Source organism: Neolamprologus multifasciatus, chromosome 7, assembly GCF_963576455.1.
Source record: "Neolamprologus multifasciatus chromosome 7, fNeoMul1.2, whole genome shotgun sequence".
NCBI lineage: Eukaryota > Metazoa > Chordata > Actinopteri > Cichliformes > Cichlidae > Neolamprologus > Neolamprologus multifasciatus.
In genome coordinates, this window is record NC_140445.1 from 61419070 (window position 1) to 61441785 (window position 22716).

A 22716-nucleotide genomic window follows, 5' to 3' on the forward strand; every position below is an offset into this window, starting at 1 on the left:
TCCCACATCAAGAACAGACAAAGACTTTTGTTTTCTTCCCAGAAACTTGGATCACAAGATGATTTGTGGTTTGAAAGCAAATACATGTCACCGCATTATCGCCTGACAAATAACAACGGGTGATTCGACAGTCTGCCGCCAAGGTGAATCTGAACACAAAGGGATGACAAGTGAGCACAAAAGGAAAACGACAGCAAGACACGGTCAACTGGATCAGCTGATACACTCCAGGTAAACAAACTTTGAATTCCTCTAAACAGGATAGAAAAGACAGAAAAAGTACACAGAGAGCCGCCTCGCTCTCTGATCACTCTTTTTAAGACCGCTCCAATGAAGCAAAAGAGATTCTCAGTTGGCTTTCACAGCTTCCAAGTTGTCAGGACTTTGGCTACACTCTGGCACTTTCTCCATCATCTCTTTTTCTGCTTCTTTATTCAGAACCAGTCTAGACTGGCTCAGGACAAAGTTACCACCATTCAAAAACACTGCTGCGTCACACATTGCATCACGTTGCATTTTGAGCAGCTGAATGAAAAGCTATTTTGAGAGATGAAATACATTTTTGGACGGCGATCACACGCTGCAGTGTGTTTATCGTCAGTGTCTTCGTGTTGGAAGCAGCAGACTAGTACTTCAAAATATCTCGACTGCTTAAAAATCACGCTTTCTGGTAAGACACTGTCTCTGGAGAAAAAGCTGTGCCATTAGTGTCACACTGTGTTGCCCCATGCCGTTCCTATCAGTAAATGGATACTACAACCAGCCTCAATGCGACAGGGAGAGAGAGCTGTGACACACAAAGTTGGATCGACTGTACCAGATGTAGCAGCCGTTTCCAATTTTTCCTTTCTCTCTCCCATATAAGAAAAGGAAGTGATCGGGGGGGGGGAAAAGACAAAAATCAACAAGTCATTATAAAGTGATTATAAAGGGCTTCATCTGAATTTTATAGTCATTTTATGAATATGAATACATCATATTATATGCAAAAGCTTGGGGTGAAGATATGGAAACTGCAACCTCAGCAGGTGGCTTGATATCAGCTTGTGCTGATAATAATAAAAACACACCAGACATATTCTTGTTGCTATTTGTTACTATTGTTTCACATTTTCTTTTTTCGGTTTAAGGGAGCTCATTTTTGTGTCATATTTTAACATTCCGAGCTACTTGGTTTTGTGACAGTGAATTATTATTTCTTTTTATTGAGCTGCAAGGATATGAATAATATAGAAACATTTTATTGTTCTTTTTTCTTTTTGCTGTTTATTTGTTACACCCTTTAAAAGTTTAATAAAAGCATTATTAACCTCCAAAGACCCGAACTCTTCCACGACATGCATTTTTCATTTCTCTTTGATATTTGGGCATATTGGGGCCAATTACCAGATTTTTTTTTAACCTTATTTTTGTTTTTAAGAAAAATAAGAGCCACATATGAGGATATTCGTTTAAAATTTCAATAGAACAGTAGCAGTATAATGTCCTCGTAAGTGGATATCAGGCCCTTGTAGAGCAAAATTGAGTATTTTAGTCTAAAGCAGCGGTCCCCAACCTTTTTTGCGCCACGGACCGGTTTATGCCCGAAAATATTTTCATGGACCGGCCTTTAAGATGTCGCGGATAAATACAACAAAATAAAACCAATTCAATTTATTTATATAGCACCAAATCACAACAAATGTCGCCTCAAGGCGCTTCATAGATACAGAGAAAAGCCCAACAATCATATGACCCCCTATGAGCAAGCACTTTGGCGACAGTGGGAAGGAAAAACTCCCTTTTAACAGGAAGAAACCTCCGGCAGAACCAGGCTCAGGGAGGGGCGGCCATCTGCTGCGACCGGTTGGGGTGAGAGAAGGAAGACAGGATAAAGACATGCTGTGGAAGAGAGACAGAGATTAATAACAGATACGATTCAATACAGAGATGTCTGTTAATACATAGTGAGTGAGAAAGGTGACTGGAAAGGAAAAACTCAATGCATCATGGGAATCCCCCGGCAGCCTACATCTATTGCAGCATAACTAAGGGAGGATTCAGGGTCACCTGGTCCAGCCCTAACTATATGCTTTAGCAAAAAGGAAGGTTTTAAGCCTAATCTTAAAAGTAGAGATAGTGTCTGTCTCCTGAATCCAAACTGGAAGCTGGTTCCACAGAAGAGGGGCCTGAAAACTGAAGGCTCTCCCTCCCATTCTACTTTTAAATACTCTAGGAACAACAAGTAGGCCTGCAGAGCGAGAGCGAAGTGCTCTAATAGGGTGATATGGTACTACAAGGTCATTAAGATAAGATGGGGCCTGATTATTTAAGACCTTGTATGTGAGGAGCAGGATTTTGAATTCAATTCTGGATTTAACAGGAAGCCAATGAAGGGAAGCCAAAACAGGAGAAATCTGCTCTCTCTTTCTAGTCCCTGTCAGTACTCTTGCTGCAGCATTTTGGATTAACTGAAGGCTTTTCAGTGAGTTTTTTGGACATCCTGATAATAATGAATTGCAGTAGTCCAGCCTGGAAGTAATAAATGCATGAACTAGTTTTTCAGCGTCACTCTGAGACAGGATATTTCTAATTTTAGAGATGTTGCGCAAATGGAAGAACGCAGTCTTACATATTTGTTTAATATGTGCGTTGAAGGACATATCCTGGTCAAAAATGACTCCAAGGTTCCTCACAGTGTTACTGGAGGCCAAGGTAATGCCATCCAGAGTAAGAATCTGGTTAGATACCATATTTCTAAGCTTTTCAGCGCAGAGTACAATGACCTCAGTTTTATCTGAGTTAAGAAGCAGAAAGTTAGTGGCCATCCAAGTCTTTATATCTTTAAGACATTCCTGCAGTTTAACTAATTGGTGTGTGTTATCTGGCTTCATGGACAGATAGAGCTGGGTGTCATCTGCATAGCAGTGAAAATGTATGCTATGTCTTCTAATGATGCTGCCTAGGGGAAGCATGTATAATGTAAACAGAATTGGTCCTAGCACCGAACCCTGTGGAACTCCATAATTAACCTCAGTGTGTGAAGAGGATTCTCCATTTACATGCACAAATTGGAGTCTATTAGATAGATATGATACAAACCACTGCAGTGCAATACCTGTAATACCTACAGCATGTTCTAATCGCTCTAATAGAATATTATGGTCAACAGTATCGAATGCTGCACTAAGGTCAAGAAGGACAAGCACAGAGATGAGTCCACTGTCAGAGGCCATAAGAAGATCATTTGTAACCTTCAATAAAGCTGTTTCTGTGCTGTGATGAACTCTGAAACCTGACTGAAACTCTTCAAATAAACCATTCCTCTGCAGATGATCTGTTAGCTGTTTGACAACTACTCTTTCAAGGATTTTTGATATGAAAGGAAGGTTGGAGATTGGCCTATAATTAGCTAAGACTGCTGGGTCTAGAGATGGCTTTTTGAGTAAAGGTTTAACTGCAGCCACCTTGAAGGCCTGTGGTACATAGCCGATTATTAGAGATAGGTTGATCATATATAAGATCGAAGAATTAATCAATGGCAGGACTTCTTTGAGCAGTTTTGTAGGAATGGGGTCTAAAAGACACGTTGATGGTTTGGAGGAAGTAATTATTGAAGTTAACTCAGAAAGATCGATTGGAAAAAAAGAGTCTAACTTAACATCAATGGAACTAAGAGTAGCTGTAGATAATATTACATCTGTGGGATGATTATTGGTAATTTTTTCTCTAATGATAAAAATTTTATTTGTGAAGAAGTTCATGAAGTCATCACTAGTTAACGTTAAAGGGATGGTTGGCTCAACAGAGCTCTGACTTTTTGTCAGCCTGGCTACAGTGCTGAAGAGAAACCTGGGGTTGTTCTTATTTTCTTCAATCAGTGATGAGTAGTAAGCTGTTCTGGCTTTGCGGAGGGCTTTCTTATAAAGCAACAAACTATTTCTCCAGGCTAAATGATGATCCTCTAAATTTGTGACACGCCATTTCCTCTCCAGATTACGAGTCATCTGCTTTAGGGTACGTGTTTGAGAATTATACCACGGGGTCAGGTACTTCTGATTAGAGACCTTAGTTTTCACTGGAGCTACAGTATCCAGAGTCGTACGTAGTGAGGAGGTGAAATTATTAACAAGATAATCGACCTCTGTTGGGGTAGCGTTCAGATAGCTGCTCTGCTCTGTGTTGGTACAGGGCATTGACGATGATAACAGTGGCTGGATTATATTCTTAAACTTAGTTACAGCGCTTTCAGAAAGACATCTACTTTGATAAAGTCCACTCTCCACTGCTGTGTAATCAATTATTGTAAATGTAAATGTTATCAGGAAATGATCAGACAGGAGAGGGTTTTCAGGAAACACTGTTAAATGTTCAGTTTCTATGCCATATGTTAAAACAAGATCTAGAGTGTGATTAAAGTGGTGGGTGGGTTCTTTTACATTTTGAGAGAAACCAATTGAGTCTAACAACAGATTAAATGCCATGTTGAGGCTGTCATTTTTAGCATCTACATGGATGTTAAAATCACCCACAATAATTATTTTATCTGAGCTCAGAACTAAATTAGATATAAAGTCTGAGAAATCAGACAGAAACTCTGTGTAAGGCCCAGGTGGACGATAGATGATAACAAGTAAGACTGGTTTCTGAGTTTCACAGCTGGGGTGGACAATGTTAAGCATCAGGCTTTCAAATGAATTAAAAGTCTGTCTTGGTCTTTCATTAATTAATAGACTGGTGTGAAAAATTGCTGCCACACCGCCCCCTCGACCTGTGCTTCGAGATTTCTGGTAGTTAGAATGACTCGGGGGTGTTGATTCATTTAAACTAACATAATCATCCTGCTGCAACCAGGTTTCTGTAAGGCAGAGTAAATCAATTTGTTGATCAATTATTAAGTCATGTACTAACAGAGACTTGGAGGAGAGAGACCTAATATTTAATAATCCACATTTCACTGTTTTACTCTTTGGTTCAGATGTGGATACTGTATTGTTCTTTCTTTGTGATTGTTTAAGTTGTTTGTTGCTGGTTTTTAGTTTGTTTTTTGTCTTTTTGGAAGCAGACACAGTCTCTATGGAGATGGGTTTTTGGGGGGGTAGCAGGAGGAGAGAAGCTGCAAAGAGGCGTGTAAGACTGCAACTCTGCAACCAGTACCGAAAAAAAGAAGATTTAGTCATAACACGTGAAAAGACCAAGGAAAACCGAGTAAACGATAAAAACGATAACAAAATAACGCTGAAAACCGATAAAAACCCTGAAAACTATACATTTCACACCTGAGCCTCAACTCTTGCGGCCCGGTACCAAACAACTCACGGACCGGTACCGGTCCGAGGCCCGGGGGTTGGGGACCGCTGGTCTAAATAACCCAAAATGTGATGTCCACATATGTGGACGCCAGGTCCTAGGAGGTTAAAAAAATACTTGTAATGATCAAGACAATCCTGTGAGGGCCTGTTTGTCTCAGCCTCAGGGCCTGACTAACCCAAAGACTTCTTTAGAAAAAGGGAGGACCCAACCCATCAGTTACAATCCTAGCTAATGTGCGATTACAGAGCAAGAAAACAAAGAAAGAGAAATTAGTGCAAGATTAAGGTGTTGTCTTCTACAGGTAGTAATCACTAGATTGTGATACAAAATTACCACAAAACCTCACTTATAATACAAAGTTACTGTGATTTTTTTTTTCAACATTTTTCAATACGCTGAGTAATGCATTAACATATGTTGTGATTTATCATGCATGCAAATTATGTCCTTTGTTAGTATGTTTCACTCAATAACAAAGAGGTAGGGCCAGAGGTAGCTTTATCACGCCAAGTGTGTCGAGCAAGCCCAACAAAGTGGAGAAGTGGATGGACAGGAAATCCAGGTTACAGAGAGGGGAGTTATCAGATGGGTGCAGGTTAGGGGTCAGGTCAAATGTGAACAAAAGCTTTGTAAACCTCACACAGTGTGAGGCAGAAGCCACACTGAACACTCACAGATACCCAGCCCGTTCGTCTACACCTTTGTCTCCAGGCTTCAGTTTGTTGATTTACATTATTTCTTACAACTGTTTGTTGAGTCTAAATCCTTTTCCATTTGTCCTCCAGATGGTCTCAGATGTCACACTCCATTTTCTAACCACTTATTCTTAACATTGTTTACAATACTGGCCTTTGCTGTGAAGTGTCTAGGGGAAAGGACTATCCAAACACCTGCGGGAACAGCAGCGTTTAAAAGCTTTCACCGCAGCAGGCCTGTCATCTCTTTCCTTCTGTGGCTTGGCTGAATCAAAGGAAAGCTGTAGCTGTACTATAGCAAGTCTTTTGTAGTTAATAAAAAATAAGCAAATACCAAACACCCAAAAAAAATGATGCGCATAGAGAGACAAAGAAGTGATAACGCTAACGCATAATGAAGCTGGCTTGCTCTAATCATACCATTTTAACGATAGACATTTTAGTTTGAAGGACAGAATGAATGCAAAACTGATTCGCCGAAGATTCAAGCAGAGACACTTAAAGACCTGTTGAATTTTAACGAAACTGATGAGACTCGCCATCACCGTCTTTATTCGGCTTGTAGAGCATTTGAGTGTGCTGGAGTGGGCATATGCGTGAGACTGAATTAATGACGTGTGTGTTGGTGTATATGCCAGATTACTAATCAGTGCTTAGACAAAGGCCGTATGTGTGCAAGTCTGTGCATCTCTCTCACATATTGCCCTCCACGTCTGCATAAAACCTCTATCAGCAGGAATGTCAGGATTGTCGGGTCAGCAGTGGTGACATCATGGCAGCCAGTCAGAGGCAACAACAAGGCCTCGGCACCAGTTTCCTCTTGGTTGCATCAGCAATGCAATACCAGACTGCGGATCAATGACACCCACTCCAGCCCTGTTTCCTGCTTACTGAGTCTACAAACGATTAACGCAGACAAGAAATGGATATACCTAAAAAAAAAACACATTAAATTAAAATCTTCATGAACTGACTGTGCAGAGTTAAATCTCAGTCAGTAACAACAGGCTTGAAATGCTTTAAGCCCTAAATTTGGCTCCAATGTAAGCTGGCAAAAAAAAAGCACAGATAAATGGCTTTATACAAAACATGAGCGCAGATGAGACTCTCAAATCTTCATTAGTTTTAAGAGATTTTAAAGTCAGGAGTGAAGAAAATATATCTGCACAGGCTCCTTTTCTTAGAATTAACACTGATAAACCTAAGAAACCAACATATATAACAACATTGTTTCCACTATACCATCACTTCTAGAATGGACAAAGTCGTCTTTCATATTTCCCCGTGTCAGCAATCAAGGTCCTAGTGTGTGTTTGTATATGGGAGTGCAAGTGTATGTGTATTTGTATGTGCAAAGTGTCCTTCGGGTCATAAGATAAAGTACACCTGAGGCAGGGGCAGGGAGCCACTTTGCAGGGTTACCACAGTAACCAAACACAGAAGCAACCACCTGGTTGGTAGAGCCTAAGAAATGAAGCTCAAGGGGAACCACTTCAGGACAGCAACCGATGTTTAAAATCCTCTCAAATTGGCCTCATTCCCAAACACAGGCCTTATTGTGTCCGTGCCACGATGAGTGGAGCACAGATCACAGACAGCTGTTGAATCTTTCATGGAAATTCAAGAATAACCGAGGTTATTGTTCAGCTGTCATTACAACATAGAAATAAGTTAGGCCAATAATGTTCATATAATCTCCACGCAGTTTAGGGCACAGTATATCCTGTGAGACATTTAAAAACCCATGCCAGCCATGACTGTTTTAGTTCTCTGCTTCATCATAACCAAGGACCTACTACCATGCTTTGAGCCTGAAAGCACTATGGCAGTTGTACTTACTTATATAGCACAATTCACTGTACTTAGGCTATGTCCACACGTACCCGGGTATTTTTGAAAACTGAGATTTTTCTATGCGTTTGCACTTTTCGTTCACACATAAATGGCGTTTTCGGTCACTGAACTCTGAGATTTTTAAAAACACCGGCCAGGGTATATATTTTTGAAAACTCAGTTTTTGCATTTACATGTGGACGAGGAAAACGGAGAAAACGCAGCGTCAAAGGTGTGCGCCATTTTTGACATCACACTGTGCGCCGCATTATTGTTTCAGTGAAATGAATTTCTACAATACTGTTACTGTTAATTGTACTCTCTGCAGTGTTTAAATGCTTACATATACACACACAGTTACTGTCCCTCCACATACGACTCGGTTCTGCTTCTATGTCCTATCTTTGTTTACTATTTCCCACCAAGGCTTCTAGACTTCTGATTGGCCAACATTTCTACACGGTTAGGAATATATCACCACCTGTTGCTTTGGCATATTCCTAGCAGCGTTTTCCTTCATTTTTGCGTTTACGTTTGAACGGGATTATTTTTTAAAACGAAAACGGAAAATCTCAGTTTTCAAAAATACCCGTGTACGTGTGGACGTAGCCTTAAATGTGCATAAGACAGAAGATGAAAAGATAAAAACCTATGCAGGTTTACAGTGAAAATGCAAAGTAGTAAGATACAAGTTAAATACATACAAAATACCAAACACACACACACACGCACAAAAACCTACAGCTGTGTAAGGCTGGAGAACAAGAAGGCAGAAGTAGACAAGGGAGCTGTTGGAACGCTACTATACAGGTAATTCCAGCGGAAGGGGTTAGATGAAGAATTCAAGGCAGTAACCCCAAACTGTGTGAGCGGCTCCAGCAGATCCCAGGAACAACATCCGAGATCCTACTCCAGCAGAGTGCAGTCGTTGGAACCTCTAGCTCCCAGACCTCTTGTAGAGGACCCAAGCTCGAAGGATAAAGACTGCCAGCACGGATGAGTGGGGAAATATATATAACAAGACAGAGGCTCTCTATGATGATGTTCATCTAACCTGGCACAGAAATCATATTTTGAAGATTAAAGATTAAACGTTTTTCCAAATAACAGCTTTACCCATGTATTTATTTCTAAGAGCAGATTATACCTTTTTTTTCTCTGTGCAAAATAGTTTTTAGTAATCGAATTCTAAATATATAAAAAACCTCAGCGATGTCCCAAACATGCAGACATGTTGTATGAAAAATAAAAACAATATAATGAATAACCCAGACACCTTAAAGATTTATGAAAATATGGGCGCCAGTTTAGCTCACAGGGTGAGCAGGCAACCATAAGCTGCAAGGCCTTTTCTACTCTCCACTCCTGCACCATCTACTAAAGTCAGAAGGCCCCAAAAAATAATTAAAGTACAGCATGTATGACTAGCTAGCTTTTTCCCAAGAGATTTATTTAAAAGGTATTTATTAGAAATTACCCACAAAATAGCTTTGGGCTCTTATGGTTAATACTGATACTTAATTAAATTACCTGTTTGCACTAGTTACTATCAGCCCATATGTGAACCAGCCAGTTTTCCCTCAGGGACGACTTAATAGACAGCCGGCTTAATTACAAAATCCTAAACAAAGTTATAGACCTCTGTCAAAGACCGTGCTTTTCCCCATCCATATCTCGAAAGATCAAATCAACAGTCCAAACAGGAACTATGTTAGCCAATCATGTTTTTGCAGTGATGGATGCAAGTAGCAGAGAGGCAGAACAGTTTCAACTTCACTGTAGCAAGCACACTTCTCTATTTTTGTGTGTTTGACTTCCATGAATAACATGAATCAATAGAGTATTTCTTCGGTACTCTCGTGGATGGGCAGAAATGTAATCGAATCAGCGCTCTGAATTAGACCATTAATGAATTATCATTCTGTTCCGAAAACAAGCATCACTTCTTTCATTCAGTGGGATGGGGACTTAAAAAGTTACTCCTCACATAACTACCCAGAGACATCAGCAAGATGCTTAAGAAGTGAACTTGCCTCTTGATGGACTTTGATTTCCTTCCTTTTTGGAAGGCGTGATGCCATATTTTTAAATTTCAAAATAACACATGGATAAAACTTTGTGCTACAAGTTAGCAGGAATCCCAGTAGATCAAACGGTTGGAGTTAAAAAAAATATTTTTTAACAAGCATCAAATAGTGCTCCCACTCTATTGCTAACATGGACATTAGAGTTAGAGTATCTCTAAAATAAGGCCAATTTATTTTTTAACTTTAAGATTACTGTTCCAATTAGTAATGATTGTTTAATCACTGACTAATTTGTACTGGATGCTCTATTTACTTAGTAGGTGGATAGTTTAGTACTTAGTATTTTAAACAAGTTCAACCATGTGCTCAGCTAGAAAAGAAACAGTGCAACGCAACAAAAAAAAGCACCTAAATCTAAACAAATAAGGTCATTTGTTTCACTCACCTCCTGCAGTCTAATGGACTCTGCAACTGCCAGCCTGATGAAAAAGGAGAAGAAGGAGAGGAGGAAGAGCGAGACAACCCTCTCACTGTATGTGTGTGTCGTGCTCTCAGGCTACCTGATCCACAGCCTGACGAAGAGACAGCGACAGAGAGAAAGAGAGAGAGAGACCAGGTCAGAACAACGCAGACGGGAGGGGGCAGCTGGAGAGAAAAGCGAAGTGGTGCCGCCATTCCCCGTTACCCGGGAAACCAACGCTCTTTCAAAGAAAAATGGCCAATGGCAAACACCGGCAATTGTGTTCAGACAAAAAGTCACATGACTGCCCAAACACCACTCCCTATACACTGAGAGAGAGGAGAAGAGAATAAAAAAGTGGTGGAGGGGTGATAGAGGGCCTAAGATAAAGAGACAAGGATAGAAAGGGACAGAAACTCAAAGTATAGCTGACCTGACGCTTGAGTGAACAAACTTTTTCCACAGTCTAAACTCAACATGAAAGAAATTGGAAACTATTTTTTTTCCTGTTAACAACAGGATATTAAAAGAACAGTTACTCTATAACTTCCTTTCCACTTTAGTAATGTTTTATTATATGTAGTGCATTAGCATACACTTCCTGACAGGACACCATCATGACCAAATGACACTTGTCGCCATCATGAAACATTAACCAAAACCACCCGTCACACATATACCAGCTTTAATAAAAACAAAACAGCTGTATGTGTAAATGTTACATTAACATTTTATATTCTGTTGGGCTATCATTAGACCACTATAATCATGAAAAGGGAAAATTTGGGCTTTCTCGGTCATCTCAGTTTACTATGCCCCCCCAATGTAATAAGATACTGGCTTCAGCTGCTCTCTTGCAGAAGAAAAGGATTAAAAAAAAAGAAAAAAGACCGAGAATATGACTGAACAGTGTTTGTGGTGCTAGCAGCAGGGACTAGTGCTGGTTTCATCACCAACAGCTCAATAATGCATTTAGAATTACTTGAAACAATCTGAGGACCCCCTCCCTAAACCAAAATTCACTTAACACCACACACACAGTATTGCCATTAACAGTGTGTATAGCTTGTAACTGTGTGATAGCAAAAAATGAATCAATTATCAGAAGAAAACACTAATAGACCATTAAAAAACAAAACAAAACACACACTATTTGTAATTGCATTGAAAAAATAATGAGTATTAATATTAGGAACTTGGGAGAAAAAATGTTTCCATCTTAACAGCACTCATGGAGGTACTTCTCTTAAAACCCAAAGGAGTCGATCCAGTGTTTACCGAAAGGCTTGAAGACTTGGAAACGGTAACTGCATCATCTCAAACACTTCAACACGCCCGACTTACAAACAGCCCCAGAGCACAGCAGATGTCTGAGCCAAATGAAGCCAGCAAAGCTGCATCATCTGTAGGAAGTGGCGATGCAGAAATCCGTTTTCAGGTTGATTTATTTGATCCAATATCAACAGATGACTGAAGCGTGATCTGAAATCCATGTGCACAGGAGAACTTATTACTCCCCCACAGGTTAGTGTTATCTCGGAGCATGAATGGCCAACGATTCTTCAGTCTAAACAGATTCGGCTGTTTTAAGCTAAAATCTTTCCAAAGCTACTTTTACATTTGTTTATTTTATTGTTGTCATGACTTATTTATGGTTCCAATTTAGACCATTTTAATAAACCTAAACTTCAAAATTAGTTTGTATTTTTTTACTATGCACTCCCTGAATAGTCAAGTAAATTGTAGTGAGGCTTTCCAGCTAACTGTAAATTCCCTACAAAGCAGTGAGACAAATATGGCCTACGAGTGATAAGCAGATGGTTTATTACCCTGATGATATCACACATCCATCACTCTCTCTGCAATATAGTGAACACTTGAACACAATCATCTGCCTTTTAATACATTGCTTCAGTGACACTAAATTACCCTGCTTCAGCTGTGGCTGGTAGGTCTCATTCTCCAAAGGCATCTAGCAAGAAATAAGGGGCTCAATTACCTCCCTACAACATGAATGGCGGCACAATAACAGCAATAAGCCTCAGCAAATGAAGATGACAGAGCCGCCGGTATCAACTGCATGGACAGTCATGAAAAAAAAAAAGAAAGAAAGGTTATGGGGAGGTCTGCCAGAGGCTTAACAATCCTGTACCAGCTTATCAATAGATAGCACACACATTGTAGCTCAAGGCTTATCACAGATTCTTGTGATATGCTTGGGGATACCTGAAGATTGACCCATTCATAAAATGACACATTGAGTTATTTGTCAGTCTTTCTAAAAGTGTGTGACCGACAGTCTTAATAACTTTCCTCTATGAATATTCAGAAGAAATATGAATGCATTTTCTAAATTAAACTAATTAAAAGTCATAATTACAAAGTATCCACATGCGGATTTGCTCCCGAGAGTCTATGATGTGAGTGAGTTTGAGATTATTTTCTCCTGCCTAATTGGACTGAAAGAGAGAAGGAAAAGCAGGAGTCTGGAGGCGAGAGTGAGGAATTTAAATGTAAGGACTCACAGATGTAATGAACAAGGCTATACAGAGAGTTGGTGTGACACAGGATGGTAGGGATAGGCTGATGCGAGCGAGATGATCCACTGTGGTGGCCCCTAAAGGGAGCAGCCGAAAGATGAAGAAGGAGAAAAAGATAATTGATATTTACTTATCAAATCGTCAGAAATTGCAAGATGATGCATAGCTTTGTGTCAAATATGGTAGCAGACTCAATTAAATTTAAAAAATAAAATTCCTCAATTTAAAATTAACTAAACTGGGGGTAGTTCACTGGCCAACATATACTGGTGATTGTTTATAGAAGAATATTTATCAGTGAGCACTGGTATTGTGGTGATTGTTGTATCTGTCAGGAGAAAGTACCTGATGCACTGTTTAGTATCTGCAGTGGAGCGTACTGTTGCTGGCTGTCTACCCTTCATTTCACAAACACAAAGAGCAGTTAAAGTACGGTGTGGTGCATGTACCTGTTCCAACTTTTTCAAAGCACGGTGTTAAGTTTTAAAAAAAAAGTTTGTTAAAGGACGTCGCATTGCACTTTTGCATTAATCCGAGTTGACTAAAGGAGACCACTCAGTACTCGGTTTCATTCAGTGATTCCAAGTAAAACATGAAGAGGAAACAAAAACAGTTTACAGAGCTGAACAATTGTTTTAAAAAGGGAAGTGGGAAAGTTTTTATTTTTTCAAAAGAAGGAAGAAGCCAATATAGTACAACATGGTGTGTGAGGGATGCGACAGAGAAGTACAAACAACATATGAGAAGTGGAGGAGATACATGAAATCAATACGAGGAAGAATCAAATACCAAATACAAATAATAAATCCTAAAACGCCTCACATCAGAATAGCTAGGCAAACATAAATAACAGATAAAAAGTAAATAAACTGATAAACGTCTTTGTATACAGTAGGTATACTTTGAATACTTGGTGGAAATATATGTGATATATTTATAAAAATCAATTAATTGCATCAGCAATTTATGAATATTTGTTGCTTTTCCATTTATTGACCTTTAGAGTTTTGACTGTTGATAAAGACATTTGAAGAAACAGATAACGTGGAAAAGTGATGTGTACTTTTCCTTATTATCTATCAAGCCAAACAATAAGCAGATTGTAAATCAGCATAAAATGCAGATACATCAGTAGGCCAATAAAAAATGCCTGACAACTACAGATCGGTGTTGACGTAACGTATTTAGATTTTAAAAATAATACAAATGATGTGTGAAAATATGTCAACATGTCAGGTGTACCAATGGCCAGCACCTCCATCAGAAATGTTTAGTCTACATAGACACTACGGTCTTGCCATATCATACCGTCCCTAATGATTCCAGTCATTGTCATCTGACATGTATGATAGCAAAAGCTGCACGTCAACCTCCAGTGACGTTATAGCAAAACGAGAACTACTTCACCAACCACCAATAAAACATAACATAAAAATAAAACACAGCGCTATGGAAATATGCAAGAAATCTGTTCCTGCTGAAGGTGGAAACAAAATAAACATACTTGTTTCACCAACTGAGGCGAAAACACACCGTCATGTGCAACCAGGCTACAAGGAGAGCAGCTGGTAATGTGTGGCCCAAAAGTAAACAAATGACTCAACCGAGCATTGCTGAAGCACTTGCTAGTTGCACTCCTTTTGACAGGAAGAGCAAACATGGAAATTGCTGACATGGTTACGCAGTGGAAAAGCACAGCTTTAAAGAACTGGTGAAAAAGCTCAACTAAGGTTACAACATCGCAGGCTGAAAATATTTTTCAAGCTCCATCTGAGTATATGTGAATACTGAGCGTCTCCTTAAAAGTTACAGGGTTAAGTTACTTCACTTATTGCTGTTGTTAAAGTGTTAATCAGTTATTTATACTTTTATTTAAAATTTCACAGGAAATCACTACATAGGCTACTTTTGTGCTTACACTTGACTTTGCGGTGTCACTGCTATTGCCCTATATTGTTGGGCGGACTTGCATAAATTGACAGCTTGAATTCTGTTACCCGTTTGGTGGGTGGAGTGGTTGGTGCTCTGGCAGTAACTCACTGAAAAAGAAGGCCATAAACATGCCCTTCATTTTGTTTGCACTACTAAATGCTGCTTCCTTTGGGATGCACTCAATAAAACGTTTTTCAGCATTAATTTTCTATGTTGACAAAAAAAAATGTATATATATACACATTACAAATTTCCTTGAAAAATTGTTATATAACGTTGAACATGAATCACTATTTTGAGACTTCGAAAGATGAAAAATCATGTTCTGGCAGACAAAAATAATGTTGAAAAATTTGTTGTTCAGGAAAATAAATCAATAGATTAGAGGTTGTGACTACTTCCCAAATCATTCTATGACATAATTGCATATTCAGCATGATTTAAAACTAGTTACTGAGTGCATAGTGTTGTTAGGAAAGTGTTCATTAAGGTGACTGTGCAAGGAAGCAGAGGGTCATTTTCCTATGGACTTCTATACCGCTTCAACTGTCTTCTGGCAACCAGAGAAGTGCCCCCTACTGGCCAATCAAAGGAATGAATGTTTACTTCACATTAGCATTGGCTTCATTTTTGAGACCTGAGAGCTACGTCCATCTTCTATATGCAGTCAATGAGCATCGTGGAGTTTTGTGAAATGATAACGTTCAATGATAACATTTCTTCTCATTGCCAGTAACTTCAGTGTGCTGTATAAACATCATTTAAGCGATTATTTGTAAAGCTTCAGTTGTTCTATTTACATAAAAAATATATTAACATAGAAACAATCCAACAAACCTACACAGGAGCTGCTCCCATCAACATAAGTGGACCATTAACACCACAAAGTGGGTAGGTAAATTTTGTATCCCAGTTTATCGTTAGCCTGTCACCATACTGCAGGTGCTCTGAGCTCAGTTGCCAGCACTTGTTGCATTACCACCAGTCTTAAAAACATTTCCGTTCAACTTTATCTTGATTTAAACAAAGATTTAAAAAGAAAAAAAAACGAAAAAGAAACGAAATGAAATGAAAACAACTTACAAGTGAGTTAGCAGGCGTTTTCAATTTAGCGGACAGTCGAGTGCTTCATCTCATCTTCCAGCTGCTCACTGTGGGCAAAAGTCCGCACTCCAGTCCGGTAAAGGCAAACTACACAACGTCCGGTTCGCCCTTTCAAAGTAAAGGTCTTAACGACAAGCTTGTGAAAAAATAAAATGAAATAACGTGAAATGCAATGCTTCTGGGGAGTTGTACCTCCCCAGAAGCGAAAATTATATTGGAAGTAAACAAAATAAACAAAAACTCGTGAACATCTGCATTAAAAATAAGTGAGTTATAATAATATTAATGAGCAAAGATCTCCTGTGCCCCAAAGCAACATGGCTCCGAGGTAAGGAAGTAACAATTCACCTTACACCTCACCTAACAATTGCTTCACCGCACACAAAGGTGTGATCTGATGTCTGTTCCTCCTGTCATCTCTTACTGGAGTCATTTTGTTAGGGAATTTGGGAAGAATTTGTAGAGACTTGCTCCCATTTATTTTGGTCTTGTACTTACGCACAGCTTTCATGGAAAGACATTGTTTATTTTATTTCTAACAAAATCTTGTCAGACTTTGTACTTTTCTACAAAAAAAAAATCTTATATGGTGTACTGACTTTAGCGAGAAGGACTCAAAAGCTTTTTACCTCATCTACTTGACTTTACACCTTGCCAAATTACACATACACAGTGTTGGGAAGGTTACTTTTAAAATGTATTCCATTACAGAATACAGAATACATGCCCCAAAATGTATTCTGTAACGTATTCCGTTACGTTACTCAATGAGAGTAACGTATTCTGAATACTTTGGATTACTTATTATCATGCTGTTTACAACTACATGAATGTACTATTGCTGTGATTTATTACTGTTACTGAAGGTCCGCGGCTCCGAACCTAGTAAAGGGACCTCTGGCTAATACGGTGGGTTCTGTGTTGGGCTCGTAGCCGAAAACTAGCTTTAATAGCTTAATAGCTTACTTACAACTGGGCTCGTCAGGCACTCTTCTTGGCTGCAGTGGTTATTATTATATTTACATGCTTCCAGCTCCCGTTTTTGCTCGATGACAGCTCGTACTTTTCCTTTTTCTCCCTCCCTCGCTCACAGACACATAACAGGTATGGCAGTCCATTCTCCCTGCAGCACGGACTACACTGCCTATGATGCTACATTCTTTAGAGCTATGCCTGTATCATTCTGCCTATTAGCTTAGCACAACAACAACAGGCGCTCTCTCACCCAGGAAACACGCAGAGAGAGAGCGTCACCCGTAACCATGGCAACCGTAACGCTGCCACCTGGAACAACAGAACGTAGCTGTCAAACAAAACCCAAACAGGCCTGACCCGCCACAATATGAAACAGGGAAGTACCGCCGTGTAATCCATTTATTTCAACAAAGTAACTGTATTCTAAATACCACCTTTTTAAACGGTAACTGTAACGGAATACAGTTACTCATATTTTGTATTTTAAATACGTAACGGCGGTACATGTATTCCGTTACTCCCCAACACTGCACATACATAAATGATAAAAACATTAAAATTTGTAATGCTTGTAATGTCTCTTTTCTTTTTTTCTTCTTCCCCTATATGTATCTGTATTTGTTTATATACATGCTTGTATATAAACTGACTCCTTTAGTCCACTCACATTAATGCAAAATTGCAATGCGACACCTTTTCTAAAAAAAAAAAACAGGTATATGCACCACGCCGTCCTTGAACAGCTCTTTGTGTTTGTGAAATGAAGCATTGACAGCCTGTATCACAAAGCAACAGTACACATGTTTATGTGTGAAAAGCAAAATCTGGGAACAACAGTGATGAGGTATAATTAAAAAATACCAGTGTAAAATACCAGTTCAAAATAAGGCAAGTGAAAGGGGATAAAAATGTTTTCCAGAGGAAAGGGGGAGCTATCACTTTCCTATCATTCTTTTTAATTGGTACCCATGGTTGCACTGATATGATAAGGCATCAACAAGTGGGGCCTGTGCCACCCCAGGCTACGCCCTGTGCGTCCATGCATACTTATACACATTTTTATAGAAATGACTTATGGCAAATGATTAACCGCCACTTTTGGAGGAACAACCTGGAGCTGTGTCTCCATGGCAGCAGCAAACACTGCTGCTATGTGTTGACACAGTTAACCTGTGTCAACACATAGCTTTAGGTAGTCACAACAAACAGCGTGATGGATGTAGCAGAAAAGCATTTGTCGTTCAGACTGTTAGATCATTTAATGGATTGTAAGTAACAGCAGTTTTAATGATTTTGAAGTTGAAAATCACCTCTCTCCTCCTCAAGCAAATCTGATTTGATCTGACAGGAGGAAGTTGGCACTATTAATAGATATTTTTCTGACTAAACTGATTGTGTTGCATCACAATCTCTTCAGTATCTATGTAATCACATGAATATTGACTGTTACCCATGACTGATCTTACATAAGATTGTTATTCATTTAATTAAAAGAATGCATTTGTTGGTTCAAGAACATGTAGAACAACAATATTACTGAGTATATAGATTTTTTGCCAAATTGTTATTAATTGTAACAGTTAACATTATAACTGCTGTTACAGTTATTAATAATTATTGTTTCAAAATAAAGACAAAATCTAGGTCTGTGAATGTTAGCCTAAGTGTTTCATTCACATCAGTTTGAGCAAAAAAACAAACAAACAATAATGAATATCAGTCTTTTAAGACTCTCTCTTGAACATCAGGTAATCCTTGTTTCCTCTGCTCAAAGTTTCTGAACACACGGCATTGAAACACAATAAGTGGTAAGTGCTATATAGCTCCAGTATGCCAATTTAAGATCGCAAAACAGTGACTCAAAGCAGTGCCTTAGGTCATCATTCCCGATATACTCTCTCCGTGCAGTGTGAAGCTGCAGTCTTTAGTCTATATTATCTTACGTTTTATATTGCAAAAAGGCGATGACAAAGAAATCACGTTTCAGCAGCTTTACGTAATGTGACTTTCTCTCATACATAACGTGACTTTCTCCTAACCACTCATCAGTGGTTCCCCGGTAAATCCAGAATTTCTCGTCACATACAAATGCTTCAGGCCCTCATACTATCATATTATGCCAACAGTGCGCAATCAGAATGCAGGCTTGCTTGTAGTTTCTAGAGATTCTAAATTGGGAGGCAAAGCCTTTAGCTACCAGGACCCTCTCCTGTGGAGTCAGCTCCCTATTTGGATTTGGGAGACAGGTGTCTTTACTTTTAAAATTAGACCTAAAACTTTCCTTTTTCATAAAGCTTAGTCAGGACAGGATCAGGTGCCCTTGAACCATCCCTTAGATATGCTAATATTGGGTCAGATTGCTGCGGGATTTCATGTGATGCACAGAGCACTTCTTCTCCATGTGTTTATATACCAATGCAACATGTCATTATAATTTTATCTTCTCTCTCCCTTAGTGTGTTTGGTCCGTCTTCCTATGCTCTGTTTTCTTTTGTCTTCTCTTTCTTCTTTTCTCTTTCCTTTCACCCCCAACCGGTCCTGTCAGATGGCCGCCCCTCCCTGAGCCTGGTTCTGCCAGAGGTTTCTTCCTGTTAAACGGGAGTTTCCCTTCCCATTGTCACAAAGTGCTTGCTCATCGGGGGGCACTTGATTGTTAGGGGTTTTTCCAATACTTTATCGTAGAACTATGATATCTAACCAGATTCTTACTCTGGATGGCATTACCTTGGCCTCCAGTAACACTGTGAGGAACCTTGGAGTCATTTTTGACCAGGATATGTCCTTCAATGCACATATTAAACAAATATGTAGGACTGCTTTCTTCCACTTGCCCAACATCTCTAAAATTAGAAATATCCTGTCTCAGAGTGATGCTGAAAAACTAGTTCATGCATTTATTACTTCCAGGCTGGACTGCTGTCATTCATTATTATCAGGATGTTTTAAAAATTCCCTGAAAAGCCTTCAGCTAATCCAAAATGCTGCAGCAAGAGTCCTGACAGGGACTAGAAAGAGAGAGCAGATTTCTCCTGTATTGGCTTCCCTTCATTGGCTCCCTGTTAAATCCAGAATTGAATTCAAAATTCTGCTCCTCACATACAAGGTCTTAAATAATCAGGCCCTATCTTATCTTAACGACCTTATAGTACCATATCACCCTATTAGAGCACTTCGCTCTCGCTCTGCAGGCTTACTTGTTGTTCCTAGAGTATTTAAAAGTAGAATGGGAGGCAGAGCCTTCAGTTTTCAGGCCTCTCTTCTGTGGAACCAGCTTCCAGTTTGGATTCGGGAGACAGACACTATCTCTACTTTTAAGATTAGGCTTAAAACTTTCCTTTTTGCTAAAGCATATAGTTAGGGCTGGACCAGGTGACCCTGAATTCTCCCTTAGTTATGCTGCAATAGGCTTAGGCTGTTGGGGGACTCCCATGATGCATTGAGTTTTTCTTTTTCAGTCACCTTTCTCACTCACTATGTGTTAATAGACCTCTCTGTGTTGAATCATATCTGTTATTAACCTCTGTCTCTCTTCCACAGCATGTCTTTGTCCTGTCTTCCTTCTCTCACCCCAACCGGTCGCAGCAGATGGCCCCGCCCCTCCCTGAGCCTGGTTCTGCCAGAGGTTTCTTCCTGTTAAAAGGGAGTTTTTCTCTCCCACTGTCGCCAAAGTGCTTGCTCATAGGGGGTCATTTGATTTTTGGGTTTTTCTCTGTATGTATTATTGTAGGGTCTACCTTACAATATAAAGCACCTTGAAGTGACTGTTGTCGTGATTTGGCACTGTATAAATAAAACTAAATTGAATTGAATTACAGTATAAAGTACTTTGAGGTTACTGTTGTTGTAAACCTGAATTGAATAGAATATATTTTTACCATACAGATCAAATTAAATTCAAATTAAACACCTGCAAATGTAAAGGAATAATTATTGTGTTCATGCCTTTTGTTCGCCATTATGGACAGCACGTCTGCATTTGGTTGTAAAGGTGTCAGTGGAAAATGAGTTATGAAACCTAAATATCTTACAAAGGAATGTTCCTCGCGGCAGAATCGTGTGGTACTGTACAAATGGCGTCTCCCAGACCTGTCTGAACTCATGTAGGTATTTCCAGTTCCAAGGCCTGATAGAAAAACTGACTCGTCTCAAGTCAAAACACGATGATATTATCATAATACCTCATTTTCACTATCAATTTTCTGTTAATTTATTTGGACATTTTTTTACAGCAATTACAGCAAGAAGGTGCGGCTTTGATAGTATTCTGAAGAATGTAACCTAAAGTACCTGGTCCTATTCACCACATCTGGAACTTATTATTATAAGTATTCATGGCATGTGCTGACATACAGTATGTGCTGCTCCACTTCACTGTTGACAAATACTGTATGTGTAAAGTCTATTGTGTGGGTGTATTAGCGGCAGACGGGAGCATTTTTTCTTGAAGTCTACTTGATTCTCTTTTAGAACTTTCTGAATAATCTTATACATTTTTATAATTAACAAGTTTATGATTCAGTTTTCTTTGTACATTGGTACTATATATGATGCAACTCTAAAGATAGAGGGGGGTTTTAAATTTAGAAAAGCACCATGTCTTTTGACGTTAAGGGCAAATAAATCTGTTGTTTTAGTACATGTACAACCCAATTTGCTCAGTTCAAAAGCCTGTATTTTTGATGCTATGGGGGTGCATGAGTGTCTGTGGAATTGGTAGCTTGCACATTTGCAATGACACCATAAATGCTGAAAGATATATCCAGGCTTTAAAGAACTATATGTTCCCAACCAGATGGCATCTTAAGTTCTAGGGATGGCCTTGCATATTTCGGCAGGGCAATGCTACTAACTGTCTTGCTACATACTGTTACAACAGCATGGCCCGCCTGCAGTCCAGACCTTTAACCAACAGAAATATCCAAAAGTGTTGAGCAGCAAGAATTCTATATAGGAAAAAAAAACTTTCCTCATCTAAAAATCTAGTAACGGGTCTCCTCAGTCTACAGACATTTGCAGATTGTTGTTTTTAAAAAGGAAGACTGCTATACAGCAGTCAGCAAGGCCCTGTTCCAACTTTTTGGAAATGTGACATCATAAAATTTTTCAGTTTAAACATCGGATATTAATTTATCAATGTTCTGTTGTGAATAAAATAGGTTTTGGATTATTTTTTTTACTTTTACGTAAAAAATGGACTTCAAAATTATTTAATTATTTTCTTGTTGGGGTTTTTTCCACAGTGTTTACCACCCCTAAACGTTACCTTTATGGTTCTGACAACATTTGGTAATAACTGAGTGAGTGAAGAAGAGGCCAGGTTACGTCTCTAGTCTTGACAAGCTAGGAGAATGATCCTTTTGAATAAATTACAAGACTGCTCAGACAGAGTAGGTGGACACCATCCCACTTTCCCACCATAAAAGGCGTTGCATTTAATTCCATTCTCCTCTACCTGCATCCTGAGATGTAATACAGAGAGACCAGAGTGATGCGAGTGTGGCTACAAAAGCCTGACAGGGAGTGAGAAAATTAAACAATCCTATAGACAAAGCAGTTATGTGAAAAGATGGGGTGGCTGCCTGATGGAAAGTGCTGCTAGAAAATAAGAAAAGAACTAACGTGTTACATAACAGCTGGATGGCTGTAGGCAATTACATGTTCAAACATACATAAATTCCTACTTTAGGAGCATGTACATCTCTTAATCCAACACTGTGGTCAGAAGTATTAGCAATACTATCCTGTTGTTCTTTTTCTGTACTTTGAGTCATTTATTTACATCCTGTTTCTGTGGACATAAGTGACGCACGACAGACACAAATATGGGACGTGCGCTCTAACCTGTGTGTCCTGCTGTG

The 22716-nt window shown here is 39.2% G+C and overlaps 1 protein-coding gene across 3 annotated transcripts in view; it reads right to left on the minus strand.

Moving 5' to 3' along the window:
* The window catches only part of rassf7a (Ras association domain family member 7a), a 51180-nt gene extending 35196 nt beyond the window's left edge, over positions 1-15984 (minus strand). For 2 of the 3 annotated variants that reach the window (XM_085164808.1, XM_085164806.1), the window contains exons 1-2: positions 15863-15982; positions 10293-10419 (exon numbers count right to left, since the gene is read on the minus strand). The gene's annotated coding sequence lies outside the window, so the exon portion shown is untranslated. Of the gene's footprint in view, positions 1-10292; positions 10420-15862 lie in introns of all 3 variants that reach the window. The other variant, XM_085164810.1, reaches the window with a different exon arrangement.
* Positions 15985-22716: the final 6732 nt, after the last annotated feature.